This window comes from Mugil cephalus, chromosome 16 (assembly GCF_022458985.1).
Source record: "Mugil cephalus isolate CIBA_MC_2020 chromosome 16, CIBA_Mcephalus_1.1, whole genome shotgun sequence".
NCBI classification, from domain to species: domain Eukaryota; kingdom Metazoa; phylum Chordata; class Actinopteri; order Mugiliformes; family Mugilidae; genus Mugil; species Mugil cephalus.
Genome location: NC_061785.1, coordinates 11360694 through 11368611, shown reverse-complemented (window position 1 = coordinate 11368611; position 7918 = coordinate 11360694). Strand labels below are relative to the sequence as shown.

The window sequence follows — 7918 nt, the reverse complement described above, 5'->3', positions numbered from 1 at the left end:
TGATCAGTATTTCAGTGTCTACAAATGAAGACTAATTTATTCTGTAAACACACATGCCTAACTAGTTTCCATAACAATTTATAACTCATAATGGACTGCCCAAAATGCTTCGTTCCTGGGGCTGTGTATACAAAGCGGATAGTGTGTTTAGTTTGTTTTTTTAAAAACTTTTTTAGCTGCTGACAGCATTACTTTAAAGACGGACTGCTGCGCTGACAAACGAACGGGGTTTTGTGGCCGTTCAGCCGAGGTTTAAGGATGACGTCAGCGTTTCAGCATGTGAAATTAAAGATAGAATGATGCCGAGGTCTACTGCATGAAAAATGTAAAAACACCGACCTATTATTATGGATTCGGGGTGAGCAGTTTTGAAGTCCAGTGTGGGTGGCTGTGGCCGGCGCCATCTTGGAAGTGCAGATAACCCTACAGTTTTATTAAAATAATCAAACAGTTGTAACGAACGGAGACCAAAACTATTTCGTTTTTTGTACCAGGCTGTAATCATGTTAATTTATACTGTAGAGTGGAACATTTTAGCTTTGCCGTTTGTGGGGATTGCTTTGCTTTTGGAGATAGCCTCAAGTGGCCATTAGAAGAACTGCAGCTATTGAAGCTTAACATTTTCAGCCCTGGATGGTTCTCTCCTAGCAGATACGGTAAATTTTATGAACACTGTAAATGATAATAAGTCATTACTAATACATACTCTTTTGGCTCTGGTTTTGTTATTTACCATCATCTGGAAAAATATCTATTTTCTCAACAGCCTCAGACTGCTAAACGCAAACAAGCTAATTAGCTAAGTGCACCTTTGTGCCTGTCAAGGACCAGAGCATTTCCGTGTGTGTGTAATCTGCTTGAGGTTATCAGGCCTGGACCACTTCAGGATCAAGACTGATTTTCAAATTTTTGCTTCCTCCCCTGATCTGCATTTCATCTGCATCCATTCACTTCCCTGGTGTCCAAGTGTCACCAGTCTGCCTGCTTTGTAAAAGCCTGGTCCTACTGAGTTAGGGCAAGGCTTAAGTTGTTTGTTTTCCTATGCCAAACTCTTGATTTTGCATAGAAGTTCCATGTTCCCATACACTTTTTACAGGCTTATGAGTGCTCCTCGAACCTGTTGCCACCTGTTTCTTTTTATGTTACACCCCATTACCTCTAGTGAGCTGGGTCGTAACCGTGCCGCTTAGCGCCGAGCAGGTGGCATTCAAGCGGTTAGCAAGTTTGTTGCCGAAAATAAATGACTGCATTCTGGGAATTACGGTGACAAAGAATAAAGCAGTAGTGGACCACAAAGACGAAACAATGTGCTAAAAGGAGCTAAATGAGGTGAGAGGAATTGAAGTAAACCTCAGATTGGGAGAAGAGTCGAAGGGTGCATCAACAGCGTCCGCCACTTTCACATTTTATGAGTAATTTGGTCTGATGATCTGTTAATCTGTAAATAAAAACTTGACCGATGAATTCGTTCATAGGCAAATAATCAGCTGCAAAGATTTAAAACCATCTCCAGAATATTTAAAGACTAACTGTTCATCTGCTTTATATATCCCAGTAAACTGAACGTCTCTGGATGATAAACAACTGATCGGACAAACATTTGCAGATGTCTTGGACTCGAGGAAAACGAGTTGGACTATAATTATTTGATTAACCAAATCAACCAGCAATCATGGGTTACAGGTCTGCTGGCAGCACTGGATATGAGTAGGCAGAGGTCCACATGATCCATTACATCACCGCAAAGGCGTCATAGTACAACAAACCAGAAAATAAAATTGGTTATATTTAAATAAATCCATGAATAATTAGTCTTCTCTAGTGGAAGCAGAAACAGTACGTGTGACCGTGGTGTATTGTAGGTAATGTCTGGCCACAAAAGTACAGCTCTCAGCAGTCTTTACCAATGGTTCTGCTGCAAAGCCGTGGCTCCTATATCAATATAAAACCTCTGGATGTCTGACTGACTGACCAATCCATCATAAAAAAAAAAAAAAACTATTTTTAGGGCTGGGATTCCAATATTATATCAATCCCAGAAAATAATCTGCAAACTATGTGCTGATTGCCCCTTGTCTATAAGTATTACAGCATAAATACATGAGTGTGTGTGTGTGTGGGAGGGAGGAAGGAGTGGGGGGGCGCATACACAGGTGCTAATAATCACATATGATTGGAATCAGGTGTTGGCAACAGTTTCTCCCTATTGTGGAGCGATATTATAGCTCTCCAAGGCTTTGGACGCGCGAAGTTGTTTACCATTCTTCCATAGTGGGATTTATAGAGGCTATCCGAAAGGTCAAAGCCAGTTCACGCCGCAATATATACGTCTGAAATTTTAGACTAAAAATTATTTCAAGTACGAGCAACGGCGTGGAGGTCTGCAACAACGCTCTGTTAGTGCTGAGCTGGGGCCACAATGCACAACTTTCAGTCTTTACAAATTTTGAAAAGACACAACTATTAAATGTCAACTAAGGAGAGACAGATACAAACATTTGCATGACTCGTTTCAGACACCATTGTTGAAAATGAAGCAGGAAGTAGAAACAAAAATTAACCCGACTGATAAAAAAAGACACAGCGCCGACTAGTGTTCCGGTGCCGTTTCTACAGAGCAAGCCAGACTGATGGGGTACAACTTTAAATGGCTTGCACCGTCGTAGACTATGTACGTAAGTTACGTCATCTACTGTATGTCCCGCAGTACCCTAAATGAGCTCCAACAGATTTTTGTGCCAACTATTCATGCCAACTGTCCCGAACTAGCACAGACTTTGTCCGACTGGGAAACGTGGGTAAAAAAACCCTCAGCTTTAGTCTTATACATACATATATACATACATATATATATATATATATATATATATATATATATATATACATACATATGTGTGTGTGTGTATTTTTTAATTTTCCCAAAATCCAAATTGAAATTTCTCCAAATACACATGAACATGACTCCAACATATTTTAGTAAATTAATGAATGGAGGCGAAACACTTTTCAGTCAGCACCACACTAGACCTGTCCATCCAAGCTTCGTGTGCACAGTAGGCCCCGCCCCTATTGCTGCTGAGCCAATCACGAGGGCCGATTCAGTCCCTCAGCTGAAATTCAGAAGCTCGCACCAATATTAGCTGGAGAGAAGCTAACAGTGTAGCTCACTCCCATCAGCCTTTTTTTGATTAATCTTTTAATTTCATATATACAGTTATAGGTCTGTTTATGTTTATGGCAGGTGCACGGCCACCCTACTGTTGCATGTGTGAAATAAAAAAAACATTTCTAGGAGGGACTGAAACATGGACATAGTAAAACGTCCAGTTGTCGAAACAGCAAACATAAATGATGCATGCTACATGAAAATATTGGACATTAGATACACATTTTAAGGACTGTTTTCCATTTTTGAACTGCTTTTAATTTATATATAGTACAGTCTGTTATTTGTAATTGTAGTAATTAAAAATCTGCAGTTCTTTTTATTCCCAGTTGGAGAAAAACTCTTCTTCTGCTCACTCTGAGCACAATGAAGAAATATTGTCCCTGTAAATGTAAACAATAAAGGATTAATCTTTAAAATAAGATTCTACCTTTGCAGGGATAAAAAGGGAGCTACAGTACTGTACACATGTGAAAGCAGAGCTAGTGCAAAGTGTGAATTGAATTAATAGCCCACTAAGATAATACATTAAAATATTTCTTGTCAGATTTTGGTTTTACACAGTAGCCAGGTCAGTATTAGCTTTCTTTCTGTTCCGTGAACTCGGTCGGGATGTGGTGGTTTGAAGAATGAATTCCTGCACCGAATACGCGGAATTTCTTAATTATCACCCCAAACATGTAGTCTAATATTTTATTATAGGCCTTCAGCTTCCACGTCGGGTCATGTTGCAACAATGAAAACAACTCATCTCTGCCTCACGGACGCAACGCCGCAAAAACTAATTTCGCTGCTGCCACAATATTACCACATACTGTATAATATGAGCAGGACCAGGCTGGGTCAAACAGTGGAAACCAGGCTACTGATTTCGTTGGCAGCGGCGTCAGCTTTTTGTTCCAGCCACATTCTCACTCAGCTACGGGCCGCAGTATGAGTTAATGCTTCCTTCATGGAAAATCAATTGAAGAGTGCTCTCTAGTGGTTTTCAGTTGGAACAGCCGAAGCAGCGTGAGCCTTCACTCATTCAAGAGAGCTCGTCTCCTCGTGAACAAACTGTCACTGGTGTTGTTTTTATTTCTGGATTAGTGGCTTTCAGAATTTCCATTTATTCCACACAGAAGCACTTCTTAAGCGTTAAATCTCATTTGTTTGGCTTATTCAGGGACTACATAAAATCCTAGTCATCAATCACCCTCTGAAGGGTAGGTGTCGTGCAGAACAGCTTAGCAGCAGCATGGAGCATCGTCCCGGGGAAAAAACAATCGGATGCATTCACTCCCTTCCAACATTGTGCAACTGATGTGCTTTTGTACAAATTTTGCCAGAGACAAAATAAATCAGCCTGGCTCCAAATAGCAGCCTCCCCATCCATCATATTTGATAGTGCATACCAATTTTCTGGCTATTTTAGATGGTAAATCTCCGCCGCCGTTGCAACACAGCAGCGGATTTCACCGTCCCTGCACACATGTGCAAACGCAGGAAACCAGAATCAGCTACACTGAGCTGCTTGGGATCAACTTGACGATTTAGCAGCACAAAAACACAAGATAAATCAAACTAAATGTCAGTGGGGTGTAAGGAATACCCCTGCTTTTGTAGGTGTCGGGAGGGACTGATTGTGCATGCCTGTGTGTGCGTTCTTAGCTCTAAGCACAGTAGTGGTATTGCGTGTTCATAGATTACCTTCCTTCCTGTCTGCTTCATTTTTTTGTGTCCAAGCAGCACAGGGCTGGACTTCCTGCTTTGGGAGCTGGGACGCTTTGAAGAGGCTTACAGAGAGCGCTCCCTGGAGGGTTGTCAGGATCTGCCTCGGCTAACAAACACCTCAGAAGGGAGCAAACTCACTGGACCAAACATTTCCTCAAGCACGGAACAGACTCTTTGGGGTTTCCACTCCCAGGGCACAGGGGCACCGGGTCCCTAATGGTCTCAGTGGTGAGTTTTAGCTGTACGGAGGAATGTGAGCACACGCATAGCACACACACACAAAGAAGTCACCTCCACCACACAACCAAATGTTAAAAAAATAAAAAGAAGCATAATCAGCACATAAAAAGGAAGGAACATCAACCTAATGGCTGTGCAGACAGGCTCACACACACACGCACATCATTTCCCTGCAGCTTTATCCTGCGCTGATGTAGGTAAAGAAGGAGGGAAACATGGAGGGAGGATGGAGGATGACAGATGAGGAGTTGTGTCTGAACGGCAGCGTTCAGTCTGAGCCTGTGCGCTGTACGCAGAAGACGTACAGCGTGTAATGTCATCAAGTTTGTCTATGCTTTGTGCGCAGCTCTCTCTGCATGCGAATGATATGCATTAGTTTGTTCATATTTAGTGAAGAGATGCTGCAACATTTAACCGTTGCACATATCCAGTTTCAGGAAGAAGGTTTAGATGGGAACGATGACCTTTGCAACTGTAGAAGTGGACAATGTAAAAACTGTTTCCAGGTGATACCTTGGGGGAGACGTTTTCGTAGCACGAGCAGAGCATTTGATAAATAAAACGGGAGAGTGGGTAGGAAATGAGCGATTACACGGCCTGCGTCTTAAACCCCTAGACCCAGAGAATACTCAAGACATAATAACTGAACATTTATAGTTTTGTGGTATGTTAAATGATGATGATGATGATAAAAAGCTACGTTTTTGAATTCCATCCTGTTTAATAGTTTATATACTAAGTAAAATAAATTTCCAAATCATTGCATCCTCATACGGGGACATGAAGTTCTGCATTCTGCCTCATTGTCCTCGTAAATAGACATTTTTGTCTGCCATCTAGTAGCAATGGGTCAATACGCTAGTCGGTGTAAAGAACCAAATTTGTTTATTTACACAAATTCAACAAATTCTGCCAATATTAACAAGCAAAAGCAAATACTTGTTCGAGGACGTTGGGATTTCATTGTCTGCAATTCTGTCTTTCTACAGCCCTGTTCAGGCATGAAAATCATCTTTTTTTTAAATTATTTTAGCAAGGAAGAATAGTGTTTGTTTGTAATTCAGCAATGTCAAGGTATTAAAAGAACATTTTTATATTTTGTTACACCTTGGTGACTTTATTGTAATTTACAGAGTAATAATCCCCATGTCCACATATGAAGACAGATTCTTTTTCAAAAACTACTCCCTGGGTTGGGTGTTCCTACGTGTATGCTGCAGCAGTATGCTAATTAGAGCGTCAGGCTTTTAATCTGAGGGTCTAGGGTTCAAGTCCCTATTCAGGCGAGATTAAACTAAGGCAGCCATTGCCAAATAAGCTTATCTTTCTATTGCAATTGTTTTCACTTCAGCAATGATGTCATTTTCACATATTTATGGTGCATGAAGCTCTTGGGTCTTGTTTTCAACTGCCTATTCAGGTGTTATGGGTTTTAGATATGAACTAATAACTAAGGATTGAGAGCAGTGTACATGTACGTTGATGGCTAATGCTGACAGGAAATGATACGTGATGAACTTTTTCTTTTTTTAATTTCATGATCTGTGGTTTCCAGAGCCTGGGTAGCTCAGTCGGCAGAGCATCAGACTTTTAATCTGAGGGTCTAGGGTTCAAGTCCCTATTCAGGCGTTACAAGTTTTATAATGGAACCAATTGTGAGGATAACTCATCCTATAGATGGTAGCTGCTTTGCATGGATGTTGTGGGTTCACAGCATCACAATTTAAGCACCTAGATGTATGCTGCAGTAGCCTGAAGGTCAGAGCTGATGCAAACTAAGGCAATTAACAGAAGATATTTTTGTCTGCAGCCTTCAGCTACAGACAAAAATGTCTTGAGTCTGAGATGTTGTGGTCAGCATATGTAAAGCCGGGAATGTTAAATACAGTTCTGAGATGATGCCTAGTTTTTTATACTTGTTGGGTCCTGCTAATGGCAAATACCTGGAGTCAAATGGAGAAATTAAAAATTCATACCGAACAAAAGCTTGGGTCTCAGAAATTTGTTTTAATTCAGAGTTCAAACTTCATTTATCTGTTAGTGAACTGTGCAAAATCAAATCCCAGGCAAACCATGTGCAAAATAAAGATTTTTGAATTACAATGATGGAAAGGGGGCAAACTAAAACTATTTGATAAGATACTGTGGTCTAAGCAGTTCTGCGTGCTGGTCAAATCCACCAGAAATAGGGGAACCACGTCTTCAGCATTGCTGTCCTCATAGATTACAGGTTCATTCATCTTCTCAAACACCTGTTTGAACAACTGGTTGCTTTGCTACCTCCACGCTTTTCTTCTCCTGGGAACTCCTCACCTGATGTTTACCCCAACATGGGGCAAACTTGCATAGAAATCGGACTGGATCAAGATTTTACATGGTTCACTTATTAAACAGATTATCAAAGCCCTCTCAACCTGATTGAATATGGCCTTCTGATTAGTCCAGTCTGTTCTGACTGAAGTGGTTAAATGAGGCATTTTTATTCTGATTATTGGTAGATTATTAGTGTTTTTGTACACATGTGGCCAGTTTATTATCTCTGGCATTTAATAACTGTTAAAGAAAGCAGAAATAAACACCAACTTACAAAATCAGGAGAGCAGCTGTTTCAGATATGTATTCATGAGCTGAATTAAATGTGCAATCACTGCAATGGAAATAATAAGACGAGCCCGAGACAAGCCAAAGCATGCATCGGATTGGCAGTTACAGTGAATGATGACAATGTGTGACCTCTAAAAATTTAGGGCTTCACTCGGAGTAATGTTAGGTCTAATGCAACGTCTGCCCCGTCAAAGC

At 40.8% G+C, this 7918-nt stretch overlaps 1 non-coding gene across 1 annotated transcript; it reads left to right on the top strand.

Moving 5' to 3' along the window:
• The first annotated feature begins 6675 nt into the window (after positions 1-6675).
• trnak-uuu lies at positions 6676-6748 on the top strand. The gene has a single exon. It is a non-coding gene; the product is annotated as a tRNA-Lys (tRNA).
• Positions 6749-7918: the final 1170 nt, after the last annotated feature.